General features: G+C 35.8%; 1 long non-coding RNA gene across 1 annotated transcript; it reads right to left on the bottom strand.

The window, feature by feature from the left end:
* Positions 1-413: 413 nt before the first annotated feature.
* LOC129058503 (uncharacterized) lies at positions 414-1,658 on the bottom strand. The gene is made up of 3 exons (XR_008523643.2): positions 1,523-1,658; positions 1,270-1,323; positions 414-694 (listed from the first exon to the last, which is right to left on the bottom strand). It is a non-coding gene; the product is annotated as an uncharacterized LOC129058503 (long non-coding RNA).
* Between the last annotated feature and the right edge of the window lie 11,391 nt (positions 1,659-13,049).

Genomic DNA, 13,049 nt, shown 5'->3' with positions numbered 1-13,049 from the left:
TGAAGAAAATGCTTGCTTCCGCTTTGCCTTCCACCATGATTATAAGTTTCCTGAGGCTTCCCAGTCATGTTCCCTGTTAATCCTGCAGAAATGTGAGTCAATTAAACCTCTTCTCTTTATACATTTCCCAGTCTTGGGTGGTTTTATATAGCGTGTGAGAATGGACTAATACAATAGTCAAACCTGGAAAAGCAGCGATAGCAATAATATAAATCTTAAATTCTCTATGGACCAGTCAACCGTTTTAAAATCAGAATCTACAATACCGTTGTATTTTCTATAATTTTGAAAGCCCAATATCAGGAAACAGAATGTAAAAGATTATTGATAAATGACAGATAAATGAAGGAAAAGTGCTAGCAGTGAACTACTTTATTTTGTCTGGTTTTTCTCATTTTCTATCACATCATCCTGTCTGAGGATGGGTTCAGCTCTCCTCTCTTTTAATTGCATCTTTTCTGTTATATCTTTAGCTCATTTCTCTAAGCTCCCCTAAGTCTGTAAATACGATCAAGTTGCTCACATTTTGAAAAGAAACAACAAAAAAGTAATTCTTCAATAGTTCATTATTCTCTATCCACCTTTCTTTTCCCACCAAGCCCAGATCAGAAGGAGCAGTCTCAGTTCCCTACCTTGACAAATTACTTCTCAACCTGCTGTATTCTGACTTCTGTCTCCATAACTCCAAGGCATTCTATAACCAAATCCAAAAGGCAGTTTTCAGTAGGGTCAAGTAGTAAGTAACTTGGAAAATGGCCAAATTACTACTAGTTTAAATAATGTCTTCTTATCTTTTCTTAGCTGAGCCTCGCCTTTTTCTGAATATGAGAATAGGACAGGCCGGACGCAGTGGCTCACACCTGTAATCCCAGCACTTTGGGAGGCCAAGGCAGGAGGATCACAAGGTCAAGAGATCGAGACCATCCTGGCCAACATGGTGAAACCCTGTCTCTACTAAAAATACAAAAATAAGCTTGGCAGGGTGGTGCGGACCTGTAGTCCCGGCTACTCGGGAGGCTGAGGCAGGAGAATTGCTTGAACCAAGGAGGCAGAGGTTGCAGTGAGCTGAGATTGTGCCACTGCACTCCAACCTGGAACGACAGAGTGAGATTCCATCTCAAAAAAAAAAAAAAGAAAAAAGAAAAGAAAAAGAAAAGGACAAGTGTTTGGAAGAGGGGCAGGCCTCAGCCATTTTCCTTAGTCCTCTCTCTCCACGTGTCTCTCTCCCTCCCCTTTCTTTACTTGTTTTCTTTATCCTCAAAATCCTACCTCTAAAGTTGTGTTGAGATCTGCAGCCTTCGTTATCCCAGGTCCTCAGAAGAGCTGTTGGCAGAAGGAAGTGGTCTGGTTATACTTCTCATTGGCTGAGAGGCAGTCCCACATTGCAGTAGACAGTGTGGCCTCTAATAGCAGGTCTCTTTCAGTATTGACATTTTTTACTATTTAATAATTTTATTATTGCAAATATACTTCATTTTAAAGAAATAATCTGAAAACTAATTTTAATCTGAAAACTAATTACCCTGGCTCTGGAAAATCCAGACGATGTAATGAACCCTATGGCATATAACATTGCTGAACTAATTTTCCTGCTTAAAATCTCCTGTCCAGCCCCTGAAGTGCTACTAAATAACCACTCACCCCTTTTTTATGCCATCACAATCCTTCCTATGTTCTGACAATAATGTGTCCAAGTAATACGTGCTGTTCCAGCTCCATGCACAGGTATGTGTTGATATGTGACACAGTTCTGGCCAGTGACATACAAGTGAAAATCTTCTGGAGATTCTGAGGAAGTTTTTGCTTCCCTGATGAAAGGAGATAGACAAGACTGATACAAGTCCCTACCCTTTCTTCCTGTGGTGAAAGTGGCTGTGATATCTGTAAGAACAATGAGGTGGCAAGTATGAAGGCATAGCCTAAAACAACATTGAGATACTAAATCTGACATTGTTGAGCTGCTGAACTAATGCCAATAGCCACAAAACTTCAGATCTTAAATGTTGTGTGAACGGTAGTTGTGTTTTTATGTATATGTATTCCCTCTTCTTCTCCAGATTCTCCCTTGGAGAATGCATATCTAATTTTCAATGACTTTTTAATGCCCAGCTTTTCGTGTACTATTGGATACCTTCATCAAGATACTTCATAGAGAGCTCAGATTTAGGATGTAAAAAATAAATCCATTATCTTCTCCAACTCAAAACCAAAAACAAAATATCTATATTCGCCTTTTGAGTAAACGGCACCCTCATCTACCCAATTGTCCAAAAGAGAAACCAAGGCGTTTTCCTGACTCCCACTGTCCCAGTGATTCGCATGTCCCATCACTCACTGAGGTCTGCTTGTTGATTTGCTTTATCTAGTATCTCTTGTGTGCTTCCCCTTCCCTCTATTCCTACTACGATTGTTTGAAGATGTCAGTCTGGCACTGAAACTCTAAATTCCTCCCCTTGCTTCCAATCCCCTCATCTTCATCCATTCATTCTGGTTCTGCCAGAGCAATGTTTCTAAAACTTGAACACAATTCTATTACTCCTTTCTGGAAAACTTTCAGGAGATCTCTCTACCCATAGAATGAAGTCCAAATTGCTGGGCAAGGCATATAAATTCTCATGATCTATGATTGCCTTTTTGTTTTTCTGCTACATCTTCAGTTAATACCTGATGCAGTGACATATGTGTCCTGGATGACAGTGTACTGTTTTTTGTGTGTGTTTTTTTGTTGTTGTTGTTGTTTTTACTTGAAGTTTATTATGCAAATAATTCAGATAATTCGAGTAGAGCAAAACTGAAAAGATATCCTTAAACTTCCACTTCATCCTAACATTCCATTTCCCAGAAATAACAGCTATTAAACACTTGACATGAATTCTGCCATGTTCTTTCCTACTGCCAAACCATTATGCTTCTGTTCCCTCTGCCAGGAATGGGTTTACCTTTTGTTTGGTAAATTCATAGGTATCCAACCTTCTAGGCTCAAATGCCATCTCTACAAGAAAGCGTTTCCTCAATCATGTAGAAGTATAGAGAAAATATTTTCCTATTTCCCTATGCTAGGGTATTCTAGGCAAAGAAAACTGGAAAGTAGGTTAAAGGATATGCTTTGAAAGTTAAAGCATAATTGACTAGATAGCAATTTCAGTGATATAAAGATATATCTCCCCAGAGCTATGTGCTTTTGCTTCAAAAGGGAATGAAACCTTGTAGACTTACTTGCACATACATTCCAAATTCTAGTTTACATTACATTTCCAAGTTGTGATACATTTGAGAGAAACCTTCTCTTTTTCTCTCAAGAGGGGATGATAGCAGCTGTATAGCATTTGCCATATATACTTCAAGATTCATAATTTTGGAGTTCCTTTCCTGTGGTACACAAATCTTTTTCTACACACAGGCTTAGCCAATTGGCTGTCATCACTCTGACTCAGATTGGAGATGGGTGTTCTGGAGAAATTGTCTTGATTCAGAAATCTCAGCTTTGCTTTTAAGATATATATATATATGTGTGTGTGTATATATATATATTCTATATATATTCTCTATATATACACATATATATGTATATTATATATATATATATTCTCTCTCTCTATATATATATATATCTCCTAATGTGTGTGGGTATGTGTGCCTGGTGTGGATCTTACCAAGGTACTAGGCATGAACACAGAGAATTAAAATCCCACGGGTCTTAGTATTTAGGTGTTAGTAACCGAGGTCTGTAGTGTGTGAAAATCTCTCGTAGTACCTGTCAGTAGAGGGAGGAGTCACCGCCCTTGGGAAACTGTGGCATGCTCCAGTGTGGTATGAGGCCATAAAGTGATACTGTTGTTTAGCACTTTGAATTTTTCCACACAGGTAGTAACTATTCAGAAACAACCAAAATAGGAAACAAGTGGTTTGTCCATTTCTAAGAATCTTAGAGTATTAATTGGTTGTAATGTAAAGCATCACTTGTCATTGGCAAGCTGAAGAGAGTGGACTTAACCAGTAATGGCCAAAAGAATCAGGTATTATTTTCAGGTACAAACTTTTTAGTCTGTTAGCAATAGGGAAACAGTGCACATTATTTTTGTAGATTAGTGCAGTGTTTCTCTAGGTACTGGTGTTTGCCAGGGTATCAGAGGGGAAAAGTTGGATCCTGCAAGAGTAACACTCTTCTGGCTTTAAAACAAATAAATACATTTGAATGGAGTTAAAATTAATATATAATCTATGTATACATATACATACACATACACTATATATATACACACACAGAAAATATGTATATATACATACATACACACATTAGAATATATATATGTATACACATACACACAAAGACACTTTAGAAATCTGTCTAGTTGTCTGAACAAATTTAGGCTTCATCTTCTATTCTCCCACAGACACCTGTTCCTACTTCTAATAATTAACTTATCACATTCGTTTACCATGTTTTAGAAAAAAATTGTCACCCTCAAAATGTGTGTTAAAAGATAATAGAAGCTGTTGTCTATTTATTTTTGAGTCACAAGTTACTTACACAATTCCAATATGTTGCAAACACTTCACTAAATCATTAAAGAATAAAAGGACACAAAGAACAACTATTTAGGTGTAATTTAATTCCTTGGAAATATTCTACAGTGTTTTCAAATAAGAATAAAATTGCCATCATATATCTTTATAGTCTATTATTTCTTTCCCCATAGAAAAGCAAAGTTTATATTCAATTTGTTTATAACTGAAGCTTATATTAAATTTATACTAAATTTATTTAGAAGACTCAGAAAACAGGACTCAGTCAACCATGTGACATTCTATAGTACTGACTGAAAATGGAGAGTTAGGAGGCTGGGGGAGGGATCAGGAGGAGCAGAAAGAGACAGAGAAATAATAATTCCTTTCCCACCTCAAAAGTCAAAATAGGATAACATTTTCACTTTTGAATTTTGGGTGACAGAAATGGGAAGCCTGTACCTTCTGGATGAGGTAATCAAATTGACTTCAATAACACCAAATACTTTTAAAATGCAAATATTCACTGGAACCAAGGAACTGTAAGCAAGATAGAAAATGAACAATGTTTTAACGTTTTCTTATGATTGTTTGTATTCCCATATTCAAGTTGAAAATTCTGTTTTGTGCTTCTGCACAGTATAAATCAAAGTTTGTAACTATTTTCTATTCTATTGAGGTGCTTTTTTAATACTGCAAGTTAAAATGCCAATTGTTATGACAAAATAATTAAATATGAATACTATTGTTGCTTTCTTCTATGGATTACTATAAAAGCTTAACATATGTTTACACTGTGACTAGAAAATGAAATAGATTAAGGAAACATGTTAATGGAAGTCTTTTTAAAAAAATGTATGACTGGATTCTGTCTTTGGAAAAAAGAATCATTGACTTTACCACAGACAGATTTGAGTAAATTTGTGCTGTTCACCCGCCATTCTAATCATTACTGTCAGGAAGTCATTTTGAGATCACAGGTCACAGCTTTAAATTCAACTGTGGCATAGGAAATTTAATCAATAACTTTATGCACATAGAAAAAAAACATGCTGCAAACAGACCTACTTTAGTGATACATTTATTTAAAGTATTTTAAAGTGATTCTGGAAGTGTGTTTAAGTAAAGACAATACTTTGGTTGAATGCATTTAAAATTAACCTGTATTTCTTATGAGAAGAGCTTGTATAGCTCATTATTATCAACCCTAAATATTTTGCATTTTAATTTCTGCCCCAATGATTCTATTGAAACTGCTTTCTTGAAGGTCCTCAATCACTCGCTAATTGCCGAATCCAATGGCCTTTTTTACTTGTCATCTTCCGGACAGTGTTGCATCACTGGATACTGCTCATGCCCTCTTCTTTCTTGAATGTATACTCTCTATCAGAGAATAAAGCCATTTTAAAGACACACATACCCCTTTACATATTTATCACTGTGTGTATGATTTTTGTCCTTTTAAAAACTTGTTAATGATAAACTACTAGGGTTTATGAAAAGTTAATTATATTAGCTATATTGTATTACTATACATTGCATTACTCTAGGCAACTGGGATATATTGTATTACTCAGGCAACTGGGATATCTGTTTTCCAATGTGAAGAATTATAAGGCATTTATCACAGAGCTAAAAGTAGAATGTATACAGAGATAACGAGTGAGATCAGAGGTGGGCAGACCATACCTGTGGGCTAAATCCAGTCTCCTGTATTTGTGTAACTAAAATGTCATTCACTTACCTATTGTCTGTGGCTGCTGTGCAGTGCAAGGGAGAGTTGAACAGTTGCCACAGAGGCTCTATGTTGTACAAAGCTAAAATATTTACTCTCTAACTTTACCCAGAAAAAGTCCACAGGCGCCTGGTTAGAGTACTGATTTACTGACCTTGGAAGAGAACCATTCCTCTTTTTAGATGCAAAATACATAAATTAATTAATTAATCAAAAACACCCTCATTATAAGGCTTTATGCCAAGATAGGAGGGTAGTGCTGAACTAGTTGTTGTCTCGAGTCTTCCAGAGAGCCCTGCTTAGCTATGACCTTAATTTTTGGCACCTTTCTGCAAGAATAAGTGTGTATACCCAGTGTAACTGGTCATCTAAAAAGATTCAAGAAAACTTCATGCTATCTCCTTCACAATTCTAGTTTCAAGTGTGCAGAGCCCAATCTGCAGTAGTGGGTTCCTTATCCCTAGGACCCAAGCATGGAAAGGAAGTAAAGGAAGGCATAATGATACATGGTACTTTCTATTGTAACTATTGTGTCCCAGTAAATTGATCTATGATTCATCATGTTACCCCTTTCAAAGTCTGTCTGTGACTGGTTACTGTACATCTATCACTCGGTTCATACATAGACAGCAGTTGGGTATTTATGTTGACGCCTTGTCCCCCAGTGATAACCCACATGCCATTTTGCACAAATGGATAATTGATAGAAGAAATTGATCAACAAAAGTCAAAATGCAGTAAAGAAACAAAAAGTGATGATATTGGAAGTGAAATTCAAATTAAACAAAGATGGAGTTTTGGAAGCAATTGCTGTGTGAATGTTCACACTCCCACTTTTCAGAGAGACTGTGATACACAGCCAGAGGAACTTTGTGAAAATGAACTTGTTGACATAAATGAGGGAAGAGGTTGTGTCAAAAATGATGAAGGTATCCCAGAAGAAACGATGCTCTGAAACTTGACAGGAAAACTCAGAGACATTTCTTTACAAACGAATATGTTGTTAGTTGATCTAAACTCAGAAAAGAGTATAATGATGTACAAAGACATAGAAAAGATGCCCATTCCATATCATAAACTGTAACAAAACGGAAAAAAAAGGAAGTACTATTTGAACTACTGTTGATTAATTTTCTTATAAGCAATAACATTTTAATTCTCAACATTTCTAGCCAGAAATACCATCTGACCCAGCAATCCCATTACTGGGTTTATACCCAAAGGATTATAAATCATTCTACTATAAAGACACATGCACACATATGTTTACTGCAGCACTATTCACAATAGCAAAGACTTGGAACCAATCCAAACGCCCATCAATGATAGAATAGACAAAGAAAACGGGGCAAATATACACCATAGAATACTATGCAACCATAAAAAAGAATGAGTTCATCTCCTTTTCAGAGACATGGATGAAGCTGGAAACCATAATTCTCAGCAAACTAACACAGGAACAAAAAACCAAACACCACATGTTCTCACTCATAAGTGGGAGTTGAACAATGAGAACACATGGACACAGGGAGGGGAACATCACACACTGGGGCCTGTCAGGGGTGGGGGTAAGGGGAGGGAGAGCGTTAGGAGAAACACCTAATGTAGGTGACTGGTTGATGGGTGCAGCAAACCACCATGGCACGTGTATACCTGTATAACAAACCTGCACGTTCTGCACATGTGTCCCAGAACTTAAAGCATATTAAACAAAACAAAACAAAATCAATTGCAGAGTACTAAGTAAATATTGGTGTTTAGTGATTTTTTGAAAATCCCTCTTCATTTATGATAGAGAGTGTAAGAAACTGTAATGTTGTGACCGAAGTCTTTGAAGGTCATAGAGCAGTCATAATTTCCTCCATTGATTACTAAGATCTCTTTGCACAATTTCAACTTTCATGGTATTTTTATAGTATCGCACTGCTATGTAAAGCAACAACTACCTGTATTTGTTTTACTGAATTTGTCTGGATATACACTGAAGGAATTTTCAATACAAACACTAGTAGTAGTCCATTATATATTATTTGGAGAGCAGATATGGTTGAGGAGAACTTCTGACTAGGCTTGACCCTTCTGCTGATTTTCATATGGTCTTCAACATCTCTATGTTCTGTTAACTGCCTAAAAGATTAAGTGTATTTTCTAGAAGCACAGGAAGGTTTAAAAGTAAAAGCTCTAAACAATTGAATTAGCTAATTAGCATTTCAATAGTAGTAACATGCTGAGGCTCAGGTATGTAAACTTTCATCTTACCTTCTCTAATCTAGCATTTCTTGGAGTCTGACTTTTTTGTTTTACCTCCTTCCTCCCTTTTTTCACTTTTTCTTTCTCTTTCTTCCTTTATTGATTCCCTTGACTCTTTTCATCTAACTCATCTTAGAATAGATTCAAATCTTTATTATTATTATATAACATTCATTTTGTTTTTGACAAAACTTCAATTCAATATCTATCATCACAACACACCATACACTGGATTCAGGATTTTTAAATCGCTTTAATTCAATCATTTCTAATTCTCTCTCTTTCTCTCTCTGTCTATTTCTCTCTGTCTCTCTGTCTTTCACACACACACATGAAATAAATAAATAACTTCTCTGAATGTGTGTGTGGTTTTTTGTTTGTTTGTTTTGTATATGAACCTTAATTGATTTTTCCCCCTATGTTTTCACAGCACTGGAATTATGTGCATTAAATGAAACTCATTTCCCAGTATTAACTCTTCAATGCTTAAACAATTCTCTTGATACATAGGTTAGAAAGATTTTAATTGCATACATCAATCTAGGTACAGTTCACCACAATCCCCAAATTCTACAAACATAATTGGCTTCTGGGAACATGCACAATATTAACCCTCTAAAACAATTCACTGTGCATTTTGGTAAGCAATTATGTTTCTAATTTGGTAATGGAAAGGGATAAAGATATAAAAACAATTAAAGAGCTAATTATAAGTTCCATATAATATAGAAAATATAATACATGGTCATATACTCTGGAAAAAATATTCATTTATTTGCTAGTGAAATTTTAGGGAGCAACATGTATGATAAATTGACAAAATATATAGATATTGTCTATATATTTTGGTGCAGAAAAAGTTTCATTTCATACTCTGATTCATATGACTCTGAGCCTGTTTAAGTCTGAATAAATGAAGAGTGGCATTTCTAAATACATATAGTTCTCTGAACAACTTCTTTAAACATAAAAGTGACCTTTGTTTTTTTTCTTAGACTGCTACACACTACTCAAGGTAATTATATATTGGTGGTATACCTCAAATAAAATCTAAACCAAAATTATAAAGAAAATGCCTGCAATTCATTTTCTCATTTTATAATAATATATCTTATAAAAGAAATTGCTTTTAATCTAACAGCCTTCTTTAGGTTGTATTCTATTAAAGGAAATTGGGCCAGAATTGATTTGGGTAGTGAAATTTATCATTACACACAGAAAATGGACAATGAAATGTGATTAGACTACATATGCCCATCATTGCCTTTTTCAAGAGCAAGCCTTGAACAGAAGAGGCTGGATTCAATGAATCAATAATAGTAAAAGCAAAATTGGAGGGCTGTCAAATCAACTTAATTCCTCTCTTCTGATCAAGTAGCATCGAATCACCTAAAGCACAATGCTAATAATCAAATTAAATTGCATTTGACTCCTTTTACCTGGAGTCAAAACACACATCTGACTGTCATATTTTATATACTTAACTTTGAAAAGCCACTAACATACTGACATATACTAGAATTAAATGTTTGTTGCATACTCAGGATGAGGCAGAGGACAAAATTACTTTTGATTATGCTCTTAAACTAAATGGAACAATTAAAATAACAGGTTTCCTTCATCTATTCAACAAATATCTCAAACCTAAAGAACTTTGCAAGCATCAGCAAATTAATATGGTTTTTAGCCATTTCAATGGTATTCCTTTTGCAAAAAGCGGGCGTTTTTTATTCTTTGGTGTTGTGGAAGACCTAAATAGACCATTGAACTAGATCACATGATTTTCCTCCTGGCCATTAGGTATCTTTCTTATGGGCCCCATTAGGAATTTGTAACACAGCTTTAATACACTATGATAATTTCTGGTGTATAGTAATTAAGAGGAATCATGACTAAATATTCTTTAAAATGTAAATGTCCAACACAGTGGTATTTAATGAGTAAATAAGTGAATGAATGACTATGAAAATGTATTATTACAGACATAACACAGTCTAAAATTGTAAGACTGACCGGGCAGAGACAAGACTAGACTCTAAGAACAAAGAAAATTATTTTTAAAGTCCTCCTTAAGGAGAGAAAGTTTCCTTTTGAACTGTTAGAAGGGCTATACACATAGATTTGGGGCTTCACTACATGACAATTTCCAAAGGCACACTTCATTGAAGAAGATGGTCAAGAACGTCCTCAGAGGAAGCAGTTTCCAATTTGGATATTAGGCAAAGATGAGAGTCTAAATGAGTGACAGCCTGCATATAGTCATATTTTCAAAATGAGCTCATCAAGACTGTCGGAGCCCAGCTTTGCCTTCAGAGAAGTTTCCTGGCATTAGAAGAAAAAACAGATGAGTACAGAGTTAAAAACTTTATTTCCCAACAAATATATACTGGTGTCTCTCTGGAAAGTTTTTCAGCAGGTGATTTTCATGAAGTTTAAACAAAAGAAAAACATTTGTGGTCAAAGAGTAAGGGTGAAGGAAGAAAGGGGGGAAAAGATGAGTTATGAAACATCGCTCTAAGAAGATAGCTTTGGGAAGTATATTTGAGTAATATAAAGTAAGATTATAAAATGATGAATAGAGTCACAGTTGTAAATTAAAACAAGGAAAACGATGCTAAAGAATAGAAGAAAAGGGGACAATTGCATAATGGACAAAAAATGACAGAAAGAATAAGAAGAGAAGGGAAGAAAAACTTGGGGAAAAAACAGTGATGTTGCAGAGGAGTGTGAGGATTGTGGCATCTGTTTGCCAAGAATAGTTTTTTGTTGTTGAAAGCCCTGATACAGCACCCACCCTGGGAACTAGGCGGTGCCCGAGGTCCATGGGTTTTTTTTTTTTTTGCTATTTTTCTTTCTTTTATTCGCTCCAGGTATGATTTACCCAAAAGGGACATGAGGCCATAAGTTGCATTTACCATGCTCTGTGCCTCAACAGGAGACAGTAGTTCAGCAGCAATATCCATAGTGTTACAGAGAAACCCATGGCAGCTCTCAGCACATCTTCAAGCATAGAGTTAGATATAAAACAATTAAAGAGGAAACGGGGAGGAAGGCCAGTGTTAGCTGCAAAGTTACAGCGAACGAGCAGCACATTAGGAAATGATAAACATAAAATTGCAAAGATTCGCTTTTAAAAGGCATCAATGGTTCAGGGCTATAAAAATGTGCATTGTGTCAAAGGATATGTGCTTTTAAAAGAAACCTGGAAATGTATTTAAACATTTGCAGATGGAGCAGATGGGACCAAAAAAGGAAACTACGTTCTTCAGACTACATTGCCTCCAAGTCTGGGCAGCAATTTAAAACAAAGGCACGGATTAGAAGGAGATTTAATATCAATATGGGGATCTTTTATACAGACACACACACATCTGTGTTGATAGGACCGAAAGGAATCCGGATATCAGAAAGTCCAAATAAAAGAGAAAAAAGTCTTAATGAGATGAAGGCCTGCCTGGAGAAGTCTGATATGGTGGGGAAAATTCCCTTCCCTTAAACTAAGTCGCTAGAAAAGATAACTGAAGTATAAAGCACTTTTCTCAGATGGCGAAAGCCTCTCATGCAAATTTTGTTTATTCAACAAGACCTGGATAAACAGCAGATCTGATTAGGAGCCAGATAAAAGAAGTACCATGGCTGCTCCTTAGAGGTCGGAAAAGATCTCAATATATTCACTGGGATTAAGCTGACATCTGATACTGACAATTGTTAAAGTCCTTATACTTTTCGGTGTGTCTCAAATTGGCAGACTAGAAAATAAATGCCTAGAGAATTTAAATTACAATTATATTTGTATTTAAATTTCTGTCATTTGTGTCAAGTAAAAAATCAGAAAGATGTCCATAAGGACCTTATTTCTTTAATTTTTACTAAAGAGAAAAATGTGACATACTTTAAAAAAATAACCTTTACTTTCTAAAATGGATAAGCACTGGCATCAAAATAATTATGCAAACCTAGAATAAATTATATTTTTATTACAAGTACGAAATATAAACAATTTATTTTAAAAATGCATTGGTTGATAACCTCTCCCTACCCCATAGTATTTCCGGTGGGAGGGGGATGTAAAATCTGTAGCATACTGAAAGATAAATAAATAGTTTTCTACCACCCTTAAAAATAATTTGGAGTGGTCTCCACACAAGTATTCCAGATAGATCTTGAAAACGTTACAAATCTGACCAGGTTTATGATACAAATGTAATGACACTGTGCACTTGAACACACCACTTTCAACCAGGGTTCAAATGGTTACTTCGTTTTGAGGAAAAATTCCTATTACTCCAAGTGTGCTGGAGTCCACCCACACCGGCCCGGCTCCAGACAGCTGAACGTGCACATCTATTTCCAGCACTGCCTCCCATGCCGTCAGGTCGGTAGCTTGAAATTGGTCTTGAAAATTGTCAAAAGCTACACATGAGGTCTCCCCCACCCCCTTCCAGAGACCAACTAGTAAACATTTACCAACACACCACTGTCACTATCCTCACTCTGCTTTTTATCATTTCTCTGAACAGAGCCGCAGTAAGACATTCACACTTTGCCAGGGAACCTG

The sequence above is a fragment of the Pongo abelii genome, chromosome 2 (assembly GCF_028885655.2).
Source record: "Pongo abelii isolate AG06213 chromosome 2, NHGRI_mPonAbe1-v2.0_pri, whole genome shotgun sequence".
Taxonomy (NCBI): Eukaryota; Metazoa; Chordata; class Mammalia; order Primates; family Hominidae; genus Pongo; species Pongo abelii.
This window is presented reverse-complemented; position numbering and strand designations above follow the sequence as displayed.